This window comes from Arachis ipaensis, chromosome B10, assembly GCF_059453495.1.
Source record: "Arachis ipaensis isolate K30076 ecotype BB chromosome B10, ASM5945349v1, whole genome shotgun sequence".
Lineage (NCBI taxonomy): Eukaryota > Viridiplantae > Streptophyta > Magnoliopsida > Fabales > Fabaceae > Arachis > Arachis ipaensis.
Window position 1 is genome coordinate 94,156,247 of NC_142435.1, and position 15,770 is coordinate 94,172,016.

Below are 15,770 nucleotides of genomic sequence, written 5' to 3' on the forward strand. Positions count from 1 at the left end.
GGAAGTTTCTTTAGTACTGCCTGTTGCTACTTGTATTTCAGATAGACTCTGAGAAATCATATTGACTTGCTAAGTCAATATTTTATTCTGAGCCAATATGGCATTCAGAGTATCAATTTCAAGAACTCCTTTCTTCTGATTTGTCCCATTATTCACAGGATTCCTTTCAGAAGTGTACATGAATTGGTTATTTGCAACCATTTCAATGAGTTCCTGAGCTTCTGCAGGCGTCTCTTCAGATGAAGAGATCCTCCAGCAGTGCTATCCAATGACATCTTGGATAGTTTAGATAGACCATCATAGAAAATACCTATGATGCTCCATTCTGAAAGCATGTCAGAAGGACACCTTCTGATCAATTGCTTGTATCTTTCCCAAGCTTCATAGAGGGATTCACCTTCCTTTTGTCTGAAGGTTTAGACTTCCACTCTAAGCTTACTCAATTTTTGAGGTGGAAAGAACTTTGCCAAGAAGGTATTGACTAGCTTTTCCCAAGAGTTTAGGCTTTTTTTAGGTTGTGAGTCCAACCATTTCCTAGATCTGTCTCTTGCAGCAAAAGGGAAGAGCATAAGTCTGTAGACTTCAGGGTCAACCCCATTGGTCTTGACAGTGTCACAGATTTGCAAGAATTCAGCTAAGAACTAATGAGGATCTTCCAATGGAAGTCCATGAAACTTGCAATTCTGTTGCATTAGAGAAACTAATTGAGGCTTAAGCTCAAAGTTGTTTGCTCCAATGGCAGGGATTGAGATGCTTCTCCCATAGAAGTCGGGAGTAGGTGCAGTAAAGTCACCAAGCACCTTCCTGGCATTGTTGGCATTGTTGTTTTCAGCTGCCATTGTTTCTTCTTCTTTGAAAAGCTCTATTAGGCCCTCTAGAGAAAATTGTGCTTTAGCTTCTCTTAGCTTTCTCTTCAAGGTCCTTTCAGGTTCAGGATCAGCTTGAACAAGTATGCCTTTATCTTTGCTCCTGCTCATATGAAAGAGAAGAGAACAAGAAAGTAGGGAATCCTCTATGTCACAGTATAGAGATTCCTTGAGGTGTCAGAGGAAAAGAAGAATAGAAGGAGGACGTAGATAGAAGAGAATTCGAACTTATCAAGAGGGATAGAGTTCGAATTGCACCTTGAGGAGGAGTGTTAGTCCCTAAAATAGAAGAATGTGAGAAGAGGGGAAGAATTTTCGAAAATAAATTAAAAATATTTTGAAATAATAAAAAAAAATTTGAAAATTTGATTGAGATTTTCGAAAATTAAGATTGGGAAAGAAATTAAGTGATTTTTGAAAAAGATTTTGAAATTAGAAATCAAAAAGATATGATTGAGAGTTAATTTTGAAAAAAATGTGATTGAAAAGATATGATTGAGAAGATATGATTGAAAATCAATTTTAAAAAAAGAAAGTTTTAAAATTAAAGTTGATTACTTGACTAACAAGAAATTAAAAGATATGATTCTAGAATTTAAAATTTGATCCTTTCTTAATAGGCAAGTAACAACTTGAAAATTTTGAAGTGAATCGTTAACTATAGCAAGGATTTTCGAAATTAATAAAAAAAATGGAAAGAAATTGATTTTGAAGAGATATGATTGAAAAGATATGATTTGAAAAAGATTTAATTTTGAAAAATTATGAAAATTTGAAAAAGATTTGAATTAAAAACAAAATCTTCCCTTTAGTGTCATCCTGGCGTTAAACGCCCAGAATGGCATCCATTCTAGCGTTTAACGCCCAAAATACTACCTTTTTGGGCGTTTAACGCCCAGCCAGGTACCCTGGCTGGCGTTTAAACGCCAGTTTGACTTCTTCACTGGGCATTTTGAATGCCTAGCTTTTTCTATTTGATTCCTCTGCTAAATGTTCTGAGTCTTCAATTCTCTATATCACTGACTTGAAAAGACATAATTTTAAAAATTTTTTTTTGAATTTTTTTATGATGAGAAACAATAAAAATGCAACTAAGATCAAATAAACAATGTATGCAAGACACCAAACTTAGAAGTTTGTATACTAAGGACTATAACAAATTGAAAATGCATATGAAAAACAGCAAAAGACACAAAACAAGAGAATTTAAAGATCAGAGCAAGGAAATCATCAAGAACAACTTAAAGATCAATGAAGAACATAGTGCATGTAATTTTCGAAAATTAGAAGAATAAAGACATGCAATTGACACCAAACTTAAGATTAGACACTAGACTCAAACAAGAAACATAAAATATTTTTGGTTTTTATGATTTTATAAAATTTTTTGTGATTTTTCGAAAATCATATGGAGAAGAGAATAAAGAGATTCAAAACTTTTAATAAGAATTCCAGGAATCATTGCAATGCTAGTCTAAGACTCCGGTCCAGGAATTAGACATGGCTTACTAGCCAACCAAACTTTCAATGAAAGCTCCGGTCCAAAACACTAGACATGGCCAATGGCCAGCCAAGCTTTAGCATATCATTGCTAACAACAGCAAAATTGACAGAAATCAACAAGCTCTTGTGATGATAAGTTGAAACCTCGGTCCAAAAGATTAGACATGGCTTCACAGCCAGCCAGGCTTCAACAAATCATGATAAAACTCTAGAATTCATTCTTAAAAACTCTGAAGAACAAAATAGAAAATTCTTTTTTATTTTTAAAAAAAATTTTGAAAATAAAAAGTAAAATTAGCTAATCTAAGCAACAAGATGAACCGTAAGTTGTCCAAACTTGAACAATCCACGGCAACGGCACCAAAAACTTGGTGCAAGAAATTGTGATCGTCAACAATGATGCCAAAGGACTTGGAGCTCTCAAACGTGAATCACACTTTGTCATAATTCTACACAACTAACCAGCAAGTGCACTGGGTCGTCCAACTAATACCTTACGTGAGTAAGGGTCGATCCCACGGAGACTGTCGGCTTGAAGCAAGCTATGGTCATCTTATAAATCTCAGTCAGGCTGATTCAAATGGTTATGGAGGATTGATAATTAAAAGATGAATAAAACATATAATAAAGATAGAGATACTTATGTAATTCATTGGTAGGAATTTCAGATAAGCGTATGAAGATGCTTTGTTCCTCCTGAACCTCTGCTTTCCTATTGCTTTCTTCCAATCATTCATACTCCTTTCCATGGCAAGTTTTATGTTGGGCATCACCATTGTCAATGGCTACTTCCCGTCCTCTCAGTGAAAATGTTCTACGCAGGCTGTCACCGCACGGCTAATCATCTGTCGATTCTCGATCATGTTGGAATAGGATCCATTGATCCTTTTGTGTCTGTCACACGCCAAACAATCGCGAGTTTGAAGCTCGTCACAGTCATCCCTTCCCGGATCCTACTCAGAATATCATAGACAAGGTTTAGACGTTCTGGATCTCAGGAATGGCCGCCAATAATTCTAGCCTATACCATGAAGGTTCTAATCTTAGATTAGAAACCCAAGAGATACACATTCAAGCTTGTTTGCATGTAGAACGGAAGTGGTTGTCAGTCACGCGTTCATAGGTGAGAATGGTGATGAGTGTCACATAATCATCACATTCATAATGTTCTTGGGTGCGAATGAATATCTTAGAGAAGAAGTAGGCGTGAATTGAATAGAAAAACAATAGTACTTTGCATTAATTCATAAAGAACAGCAGAGCTCCACACCTTAACCTATGGTGTGTAGAAACTCCATCGTTGAAAATACATAAGAACAAGGTCTTGGCGTGACCGTGAGGCCATCCCCCAAACGTGAAAAGGTCTATGAAAAGTATGAAAATACAATAGCAAAAGGTCCTATTTATAGAAAACTAGTAGCCTAGGGTTACATATAGAAATAAGTAATTAATGCAGAAATCTTCTTCCGGGCCCACTTGGTGTGTGATTGGGCTGAGAATTGAAGCTCTCATGTGTAGAGACTTTTCTTGGAGATAAACGCCAGCTTTTGTGCCAGTTTGGGCGTTTAACTCCAGCTTTTGTGCCAGTTCTGGCGTTAAACGCCAGAATTCTTGAGTTGACTTGGAACGCCTGTTTGGGCCATCAAATCTTAGGCAAAGTATGGACTATTATATATTGCTGGAAAGCCCAGGATGTCTACTTTCCAACGCAATTGAGAGCACGCCAATTGGGTTTCTGTAGCTCCAGAAAAGTCACTTTGAGTGCAGGGAGGTCAGAATCCAATAGCATCTGCAGTCCTTTTTCAGCCTCTGAATCAGATTTTTGCTCAGGTCCCTCAATTTCAGCCAGAAAATACCTAAAATCACAAGAAAACATACAAACTCATAGTAAAGTCCAGAAAAGTGATTTTTAAATAAAAACTAATGAAAACATAATAAAAACTAACTAAAATATACAAAAAACATACTAAAAATAATGCCAAAAAGCGTATAAATTATCCGCTCATCACCACCACATCAAAATAATTAAACTATTTTAAAGTTTGAAATTCATGTACTTATTTTTCTTTTTGCAATTAAAAACACTTTTTATTTAAGAAAGGTGATGGATTCATAGGTCATTCATAGCTCTAAGGCATAGACACTAAGACACTAGTGATCATGTAATAAGACACAAACATAAATAAAACATAAAGCATAATTTTCAAAAAATAGAAAATAAAGAACAAGGAAATTAAAAAATAGGTCCACCTTAGTTATAATGGCTTGTTCTTCCTCTTGAAGATCTTGTGGAGTGCTTGAGCTCCTCAATGTCTCTTCCTTGCCTTTTTTTTTCCACCCTCATGACTCTTTGGTCTTCTCTAATTTCATGGAGGAGGATAGAATGCTCTTGGTGCTCCACCCTTAGTTGTCCCATATTGGAACTAAATTCTCCTATGGAGGTGTTGATTTGCTCCCAATAGTTTTGTGGAGGAAAATGTATCCCTTGAGGCATCTCAGGGATTTCATGATGAGGAATTTTCTCATGCTCTTGTCCATGAGTGGGGTCTCTTGTTTGCTCCATCCTTTTCTTAGTGATGGGCTTGTCCTCATCAATGAGGATGTCTTCCTCTATGTCAATTCCAGCTGAATTGCAGAGGTGACAAATGAGATGAGGGAAGGCTTGTCCGCCACCTTGTAGAGTTCTAGGGATGTAACCTCATGAACTTCTACTTCTTCTCCAATCATGATGCTTTATATCATGATAGCCCGGTCTATAGTAACTTCAGACCGGTTGCTAGTAGGAATGATTGAGCGTTGGATGAACTCCAACCATCCCCTAGCCACAGGCTTGAGGTCATGCCTTCTTAGTTGAACCGGCTTCCCTCTTGAATCTCTCTTCCATTGAGCGCCCTCTTCACAAATGTCTATGAGAACTTGGTCCAACCTTTGATCAACGTTGACCCTTCTAGTGTAGGGGCGTGCATCTCCTTGCATCATGGGCAAGTTGAATGCCAATCTTACATTTTCCGGACTAAAATCTAAGCATTTCCCCCGGACCATTGTAAGCCAATTCTTTGGGTTCGGGTTCACACTTTGATCATGGTTCTTGGTGATCCATGCATTGGCATAAAACTCTTGAACCATTAAGATTCTGACTTGTTGAATGGGGTTGGTGAGAACTTCTGAACCTCTTCTTCTAATCTCATGTCGGATTTTCGGATATTCACCCTTTTTTGAGTTTGAAAAGGACCTCGGGGATCACCTTCTTCTTGGCCACAACTTCATAGAAGTGGTCTTAATGTACCCTTGAGATGAATCTCTCCATCTTCCATGACTCGGAGGTGGAAGCTTTTGCCTTCCCTTTCCTCTTTCTAGAGGTTTTTCCGGCCTTTGGTGCCATAAATGGTTATGGAAAAACAAAAAGCAATGATTTTACCACACCAAACTTAGAAGGTTTGTTCGTTCTCGAGCAAAAGAAGAAAGAAAATAGTAGAAGAGGAAGAAATAGAGGAGATGGAGGAGGTTTAGTGGTTCGGCCAAGGGGGAGAAGTAGTGTGTATGATATGTGAAAAATGAAGGAGTGAAGATGGGTTTATATGGGAGTGGAGAGAGGGGTAGGGTTCGGCCATGTATGGGTGGGTTTGAGAGGGAAAGTGGTTTGAATTTGAATGGTGAGGTAGGTGGAGTTTTATGATGGATGGATGTGGATTGGTGAAGATATTATGGAGAAGAGGGTAGGATTTGATAGGTGAGGGGTTTTTGGGGAAGAGGTATTGAAGTGATTGGTGAAGGGTTTTTGGGGAAGGGTGTTGTGGGAAGGTGTGAAGAAAAGAGAGAGAGATGAGGTAGGTGGGGATCCTGTGGGATCCAAAGAACCTGAGGTGTCAAGGATTTCTCATCCCTGCACCATGTTGGCGTGTAAACGCCCCATCCTGTGCCAATCCTGGCGTTAAACGCCAGGTTGCTGCCCATTTTTGGCGTTTAACACCAGCTTTTCTCCCCTTTCTGGCGTTTAACGCCAGCTCTGTGCCCTTTTCTGGCGTTAAACGCCAGTTTGGTGCCCATTTCTGGCGTTAAACGCCCAGAATGGTGCCAGACTGGGCGTTTAACGCCCATTCTGCTACCCTTACTGGCGTTTAAACGCCAATAAGCTTCTCCTCCAGGGTGTGCTATTTTTAATACTATTTTTCATTCTGTTTTTGCTTTTTCAGTTATTTTTGTGACTTTACATGATCATCAACCTACATAAAACATAAAATAACAATGGAAAATAAATAGATATGATTAAATAAAATTGGGTTGCCTCCCAATAAGTGCTTCTTTAGTGTCAGTAGCTTGATAGTGGGCTCTCATGGAGCCTCACAGATACTCAGAGTATGATGATGGCCTCCCAACACCAAACTTAGAGTTTGAATGTGGGGGCTCTATTTGACTCTGTATTGAGAGAAGCTTTTCATGCTTCCTCTCCATTGTTACAGAGGGAGATCCTTGAGCTTTAAACACAAGGGAGTCCTTATTCACTTGAAGGACCAATTCTCCTATGTCAACATCAATCACAGCTTTTGCTGTGGCTAGGAAGGGTCTACCAAGGATGAGGGTTTCATCCATTCTCTTCCTAGTGTCTAGGATTATGAAATCAGCAGGGATGTAGTGGCCTTCAACCTTTACCAAGACATCCTCTACAAGTCCATAAGCCTGTTTTCTTGAATTGTCTGTTATCTCTAGTAAGATTTTTGCAGCTTGTACCTCAAGGATCCCTAGCTTCTCCATTATAGAGAGAGGTATGAGGTTTATACTTGACCCCAGGTCACACAGAGCCTTCTCAAAGGTCATGGTGCCTATAGTACAAGGTATTGAGAATTTTCCAAGATCCTGTCTCTTCTGAGGTAATCTCTGCCTAGTTAAGTCATCCAGTTCTTTGGTGAGCAAGGGGGGTTCATCCTCCCAAGTCTCATTACCAAATAACTTGGCATTTAGCTTCATGATTGCTCCAAGGTACCTAGCAACTTGCTCTTCAGTAATATCTTCATCCTCTTCAGAGGAAGAATACTCATCAGAGCTCATGAATGGCAGAAGTAAATTCAATGGAACCTCTATGGTCTTTGTATGAGCCTTAGATTCCTATGGTTCCTCATTAGGGAACTCCTTGGAGGCCAGTAGACGTCCATTGAGGTCTTCCTCAGAAGAATTCACTGCCTTTCCCTCCTCTATGCATTCGGCCATGTGGGACGTGTTTATGGCCTTGCATTCTCTCTTTGGGTTCTCTTCTGTATTGCTTGGGAGAGTACTAGGAGGGAGTTCAGTAATTTTCTTACTCAGCTGACCCACTTGTGCCTCCAAATTTCTAATAGAGGACCTTATTTCAGTCATGAAACTTTGAGTGGTCTTAGTTAGATCAGAGATTATAGTTGCTAAGTCAGATTGGCTCTGCTTAGAATCCTCTGTCTATTGCTGAGAAGATGATGGAAAAGGCTTGCTATTGCTAAACCTATTTCTTCCACCATTACTGTTGTTGAAGCCTTTTTGAGGCCTCTGTTGGTCCTTCCATGAGAGATTTGGATGATTTCTCCATGAAGGATTATAGGTGTTTCCATAGGGTTCTCCCATGTAATTCACCTCTTCCATTGCTGGATTCTCAGGATCATAAGCTTCTTCTTCAGATGAAGCTTCTTTGGTACTTCCTGTTGCTGCTTGCATGCCAGACAGACTTTGAGAAAGCATATTGACTTGCTGAGTCAATATTTTATTCTGAGCCAATATGGCATTCAGAGTATCAATCTCACGAACTCCTTTCTTCTGATTTGTCCCATTATTCACAGGATTCCTTTTAGAAGTGTACATGAATTGATTATTTGCAACCATCTCAATCAGTTCCTGAGCTTCTACAGGCGTCTTCTTTAGATGAAGAGATCCTCCAGCAGAGCTGTCCAATGACATCTTGGACAGTTCAGACAGACCATCATCGAAGATACCTATGATGCTCCATTCAGAAAGTATGTCAGATGGACACCTTCTGATCAATTACTTGTATCTTTTCCAAGCTTCATAGAGGGATTTACCTTCCTTCTGTCTAAAGGTCTGGACTTCCACTCTAAGCTTACTCAATTTTTGAGGTGGAAAGAATTTGGCCAGAAAAGCACTGACCAGCTTTTCCCAAGAGTTCAGGCTTTCCTTAGGTTGTTAATCCAACTATATCCTAGCTCTGTCTCTTACAGCAAAAGGAAAGAGCATAAGTCTGTAGACCTCAGGGTCAACCCCATTGGTCTTGACAGTGTCACAGATTTACAAGAATTCAGCTAAGAACTGATGAGGATCTTCCAATGGAAGTCCATGAAACTTACAATTCTGTTGCATTAGAGAAACTAATTGAGGCTTAAGCTCAAAATTGTTTGCTCCAATGGCAGGGATAGAGATGCTTCTCCCATAGAAGTCAGGAGTAGGTGTAGTAAAATCACCAAACACCTTCCTTGCATTGTTGGCATTGTTGTTGTTTTCGGCTGCCATGGCTTCTTCTTGTTTGAAAATTTCTATTAGGTTCTCTCCAGAGAGTTGTACTTTAGCTTCTCTTAGCTTTCTCTTCAAGGTCCTTTCAGGTTCAGGATCAGCTTCAACAAGAATGCCTTTGTCCTTGCTCCTGCTCATATGAAAGAGAGAAGAAGAAAGTATGGAATCTTCTATGTCATAGTATAGAGATTCCTTGAGGTGTCAGAGGAAAAGAAAAATAGAAGGAGAAGGTAGATATGAGAATTCGAACTTATAGAGAGAGAGTCCAAATTGCTGATAATGGAGAAGTGTTAGTCCTTAAATAGAAGGATGTGAGAAGAGGGGAAGAATTTTCAAAATTAAATTTAAAAAGATTTTGAAATAATTAAAAGAAATTTTGAAAAATTGATTGATGATTTTCGAAAATTAAAATTGAGAAAGTAGTTAAGTGATTTTAAAAAAGATTTTGAAATTAGAAATCAAAAAGATATGATAGAAATTTATTTTGAAAAAGATGTGATTGAGAAGATATGATTGAGAAGATATGATTGAAAATCAATTTAAAAGAAATTTTTAAAATTAAAGTTGATTACTTGACTAACAAGAAATTAAAATACATGATTCTAGAATTTAAAATTTGATCCTTTCTTAATAGGCAAGTAGCAACTTGAAAATTTTGAATTAAATCATTAATTGTAGCAAGGATTTTCGAGAATACTAAAAAAATGGAAAGGATTTGATTTTGAAAAGATATGATTGAAAAGATATGATCTGAAAAAGATTTGATTTTGAAAAATTATGAAAATTTGAAAAAGATTTGAATTGAAAACAGAATCTTCCCTCTTGTGCCATCCTGGCGTTAAACGCCCAGAATGGTATCCATTCTGGTGTTTAACGCCCAAAATACTACCCTTTTGGGCGTTTAATGCCCAGACAGGTACCCTGGCTGGCATTTAAATGCTAGTTTTCCTTCCTCACTGGGCGTTTTGAACGCCCAGCCTTTTCTGTGTAATTCCTCTGCTGCATGTTCTGAATCTTCAATTCTCTGTATTATTGACTTGAAAAGACACAATTTTGAAATTTTTTTTAAATTTTTAATAATGAAAAACAACAAAATGAAACTAATCATGTAAAACTAAGATCAAATAAACAAAGCATGCAGGACATCAAACTTAGAAATTTTCATACTAGAGACACTAACAAATTGAAAATGCATATGAAAAACAACAAAAGACACAAAACAAGAGAATTTAAAGATCAGACCCAATAAAATCATCAAGAACAACTTGAAGATCAATGAAGAACAGAATTCATATATTCGGAAAATGCAAGGAAATAAATAAAACATGTAGGACACCAAACTTGAAAATTGACACTAGACATAAACAAGAAACACACATTATTTTTTTTATTTTTGTGATTTTAAAATTTTTTGTAAATTTTTTTTCGAAAATTAATTGGAAAAAGAGAAAGTAAGGAATTCAAAATTTTTAATGAGAATTCCATGAATTATGCAATATTAGTCTAAAACTCCGGTCCAAGAATTAGACATGGCTTACTAGCCAGCCAAGCCTTCAATGAAAGCTTCGGTCCAAAACACTAGACATGGCCAATGGCCAGCCAAGCTTTAGGAGATCATTACTTTCAATAGCAAAATTGATAGAAATCAACAAGCTCTTGTGATGATAAGTTGAAACCTGGGTCCAAAAGTTTAGACATGATTTCACAACCAGCCAGACTTCAACAAATCATCATGAAACTCTAGAATTCATTCTTAAAAACTCTAAAGAACAGAATAGAAATATTATTTTTTCTTTTTTTTCGAAAATAAAAAGTAAAAAGCTTAAACATAAAATAAAATTACCTAATTTGAGCAACAAGATGAACCGTCAGTTGTCCAAACTCGAACGATCCCCGGCAACGGCGCCATAAACTTGGTGCACGAAATTGTGATCATCAATGGCGCCAACAACTTGGTACGCACAATTGTAATCTCAACTCTTTGTCACAATTCCGCACAACTAACCAGCAAGTGTACTGGGTCGTCCAAGTAATAAACCTTACGTGAGTAAGGGTCAATCCCAAGGAGATTGTCGGCTTGAAGCAAGCTATGGTCATCTTGTAAATCTCAGTCAGGTGGATTCAAATGGTTATGGAGTTTAAGATAATTAAAATATGAATAAAACATAAAATAAGATAGAGATACTTATGCAATTCATTGGTGAGAATTTCAGATAAGCGTATGAAGATGCTTTGTTCCTCCTGAACTTTTGCTTTCCTATTGTCTTCATCCAATCCTTCATACTCCCTTCCATGGCAAGCTTTATATTGGGTTTCACCGTTGTCAATGGTTACCTCCTGTCCTCTCAGTGAAAATGTTTCAAATGCGCTGTCACCGCACGGCTAATCATCTGTTGGTTTTCGATCACGTTGGAATAGGATCCATTGATCCTTTTGCGTCTGTCACTACGCCCAACACTCGCGAGTATGAAGCTCGTCACAGTCATCCCTTCCCAGATCCTACTCGGAATACCACAGACAAGGTTTAGACTTTCTTGATCTCAGGAATGGCCGCCAATAATTCTAGCCTATACCACAAAGGTTTTAATCTTAGATTAGAAACCCAAGAGAGTATACTCCAGCTGTCGTCTAATGACTATGTTGAACATCATGTAGATCGCTTTCTGGTTGTCAGGCACGCGACCTTGGCTAAGCGAGTAACGAAGATTGGGTGATTGTCACGGGTCACCCCTTCATTCTGACTTAACTGAATTAAGTACGAGAGTATATCTTGGAGAAGAAGTAGGCGTGAATTGAATGGAAAAACAATAGTACTTTGCATTGATTCATGAAGAACAGCAGAGCTCCACACCTTAATCTATGGTGTGTAGAAACTCCACTGTTGAAAATACATAAGAACAAAAGGTCCAGGCATGGCCGAATGGCCAGCCTCCCAAAGAGGGTTCAATCATCAAAACATGGTTAAAGATGATTAAAAGATGATTAAAGGATGAAAATACAATAGCAAAAGGTCTTATTTATAGAAAACTAGTAGCCTAGGGTTACAGAAATAAGTAATTAATGCAGAAATCTTCTTCTGGGCCCACTTGGTGTGTGCTTGGGCTGAGCATTGAAGCTTTCACATGTAGAGAAAAGTACGAAAATAAGCAATTAATGCCAGCTTTTGTGCCAGTTTGGGTGTTTTACTCTAGCTTTTATGCCAGTTCTGGCGTTTTGACGCCAGAATTCTTATACTGACTTAGAACGCCGGTTTGGGCCATTAAATCTCGGGAAAAGTACGGACTATTATATATTGCTGGAAAGCCCAGGATGTCTACTTTTCAACGCAATTGAGAGCGCGCTAATTAGGCTTCTGTAGCTCCAGAAACTCCACTTCGAGTGCAGGGAGGTCAGAATCCAACAGCATCTGCAGTCCTTTTTCAGCCTCTGAATCAGATTTTTGCTCAGGTCCCTCAATTTCAGCAAGAAAATACCTGAAATCACAGAAAAATACACAAACTCATAGTAAAGTCCAAAAATGTGATTTTTATTTAAAAACTAATAAAAATATAATAAAAAGTGACCAAAATATATTAAAAACTACCTAAAAATAATGCCAAAAAGCGTATAAATTATCCGCTCATCACAATCCAAAAATAAAGTGATACGCGAAAAATAAGTTCCGCACAATAATTTCCCGATGTCTTGGTTTAATTGTTCATGGGAAGAGATAAAGCTTGGTCACTGATTATACCACACACATTCATAGATCAAAGTATTGGTAATATTAAATGTCACAATATCCATCCAACCCCCAACCTAATCCAATGTGAGAAAGCATTTCTAGCATGATTTCCTCATTCCTATGTCAAGGTTCCAAGGAAATCCAATTACGAACAATTTTTCCGTCGAGACAATTGTTCAATTGAATTAGGATCGAAAGCTTACTAGTAAGAACAAGAGAAAAGAAAGAGAAAGGATGATGAAAATTACAATTGATCTATTAAATAACAATAGAGCTCTCTAACCCAATGAAGAGAGTTAGTTTAGTTCATTGCTCTATTCTAACAGAGAAGAAATAAAATACAAAAAATTGAAGAAGAAGAATTAGAATTCAAACAGAAATGGAAACTTTAAATTCATAATGGAAATTACAAACTAGAATTAAACTACAAGAAAAACAGAAAAGAAAAGAAAAAAAGGAAAAGTGCATCAAAGGTGTGTCTCAGGGGATGTGGATGCATGATTCTGAACTCCCTTCCAATCCAGAATGATTCCTCCAATCCAGTTAATGCCTTTATATAGGCTTACAACTAAAAGATGAAAATACAAATTACAAATAAAAATTCCTAATCTAGATGCTTCTTATGCCTTGGATTGAGTGATGTTGATGGGCTCAGCTTGCTTGCATGGTCCAGTGGTGCATTGGGGCCTTTACTGGTGTTGCAACGTGTAAAATTGCTCTCAGGCCCTGTCTTCAGCGTTTGCGTCAACGTTGGCATGAAAACATTCTCTCTAACGGTTTTTTGGTCACGCGCACGCATAGGTGACGCGTACGCGTGACCCTTGTATTTTCCACATTGAGATAAGCGTTGGAGATAGCATTGCTGGGCCAACGTTCTACCCACACGTGAGCGTGGGTGATGCGCACGCGTGCTTTGTCAATTCTTTACTTCTCATGCGTACGCGTCAGTGATGTATACGCGTGGCTTGTCAACTTTTCTCTTTTTACGGGTACGCGTGAGTTACGCGTACGCGTGGCCTCTGATTTTGCACTTCTCACGCGCACGCGTAGAGCACATGTATGCGTGGCTGTTGATTTTTTCAGGCTTCATGTCACGCACGTTAGAGATAACGTTGGATCACCAACGTTCCCTCAAACGTTACTTCTTCAATTTTTCCTTACAGTGTTGGTTTCATTGCCAACGTTTACTCGAACTTTGACACCAACATTGGCTCTCCAACTCTGCTTTTCTCTGCTTCTCTTTAGTCTATCATCAAACAAACAAGTGTATCAAAGTATCCTACAGGATAATCTTTACTATACTAAGTGTGTAAATAATGCTCAAAGTTATAACTTCACTTAGTGTGATCTATTTCATCTTATTTACCCTATATGTTAACAAAAAGTCACCTATGCTTGAGATTTTCTTAATGCAGAGATTATTCATGCTTTTTCTCCTTTATCAATAGAAATTGTATGAAAACTAAGACGAAATCTAGTGAAAAAGCATAGAAAAACTGGCCATGATGCCTTGACATCACAACACCAAACTTAAATCTTGCTTGTTCCCAAGCAAGGAGAGAATCGTGCAATAAGGTTTGACAAACCAAAGTGAGAAGAGTAGCAGTGTAATGTTCTTGGTTGGCTAGCATTCTATGCATGCAACAATTACAGAAGAAATTCAAATGATTGATGCTTCTATCTAGCTCACTTTATGAAATCTTTTCTTTATGTTTCTTCCTTGAAGCAAACTTTTCATAGTCTTCATGGCTTATTTTATTGGGTGCTTTGCACCATGAGTTGAGGGCTACGACTCTAAATGATTTATTTTCAAGTATTACCACTTGATACATAAGCACTACAAGCATTTAATTAGAGGACTCTTTAAGCTCGTTTGCTTCTTTTCTTGACTCTCTAATCATTGATGCTCAGAGCCTTGAGCTTTGAGGGAGTGCCTTTGCACTTGAGCCTAGCCTTGACTCTAAGTATTTTTTTTTTCAAGATTTTTGCTCGAATACATAAACACCACAAGTACTTAACAATTGAATTGTCATTTGTACTCAGAGCCTTCATCTTTCTCATTGTTTCCCTTTTTCTTTTCTTGCCTTAATTGCAATTGCTTGTTCAAGGTTTTCATGATTTCAAAAATTTCATAAAATGTCCTAGATGAAAACTTCAATTAAATAAATTTAAATGCAATTGAGCAACGAAATAATCATGCTAGCCTTCCAACACTTATATGCCCATGCTAAGTTCTTCTTTAATGACCTTGTTTGTTTATGATCATGAAACTAAATTGCTTTGGACTCACAAAATTCAAGATGGCAATCATAATGTCACAACAACATGTTACACTTCAAGCATCAAACTATGCTTATTCAGAAGGAGCAATTACACATACATACAAAGAAAATAGAGGACAATCATTTAATTTAAAGTGCTGGGAATAAGTAGGAGGTAAAAGGAACTTTACCACCTTGTAGTTCATCTTCATTGTTGTTGTCCTTATTCTCCTATTCTTCCCCTTCTCGCACCAACTTAGGATGATTGCTTATCCTCCAGCAACAATTAAAACAGTGGTGATGAGGTTCATGATGGGTCATGAATGTCTTAAACACTGAAATGTCAGTAACGTATGTGGTTAAGCAAGCAAAAATTAAAGATAACACTGCATGCCTAAGAAGCGAAGGCATTATGATTAAACAAACAAGTGGTGTTGCTGGATATATTGCATAAAAAATGAGTGGCACACCAAACTTAGTGTGACACTTTCTCTTAGAATTGATGCAAGTATCCAAAAAGATTGAAAAATGGATTATTGCAGGGCAACACCAAACTTAGAATGTAACCATATATACCAATTTTATTTGAAAGAAAGCTAAATAAAAGAAAATGTTCTATGTGTTAATAACATAACCACCAAGAGCTAGAGGTGTCACAAATAGGGGCTTCTTGGTGAGGCATTAACACAAACAGTCAAAGAGCATAAAAAATAAAAAACAAAAGCAAGTAAATGAACAGAAAGAAAATGTCTAATCTAGGTAACCAACCAACCGGTAGTTTGTTAATCATGATTAATCCCCGGGAAATGGTGCCATAAACTTGATACGCGAAAAATAAGTTCCACGTAATAACTACCGACAAGTGCACTGGGTCGTATCAAGTAATAAAACTCACTAAAGAGTGAGGTCGATCCCACAAGGATTAACGGA

At 37.7% G+C, this 15,770-nt stretch overlaps 1 non-coding gene across 1 annotated transcript; it reads left to right on the forward strand.

The window, feature by feature from the left end:
• Positions 1–329: 329 nt before the first annotated feature.
• Positions 330–437, forward strand: LOC148580916 (small nucleolar RNA R71). The gene has a single exon (XR_015895662.1). It is a non-coding gene; the product is annotated as a small nucleolar RNA R71 (small nucleolar RNA).
• Positions 438–15,770: the final 15,333 nt, after the last annotated feature.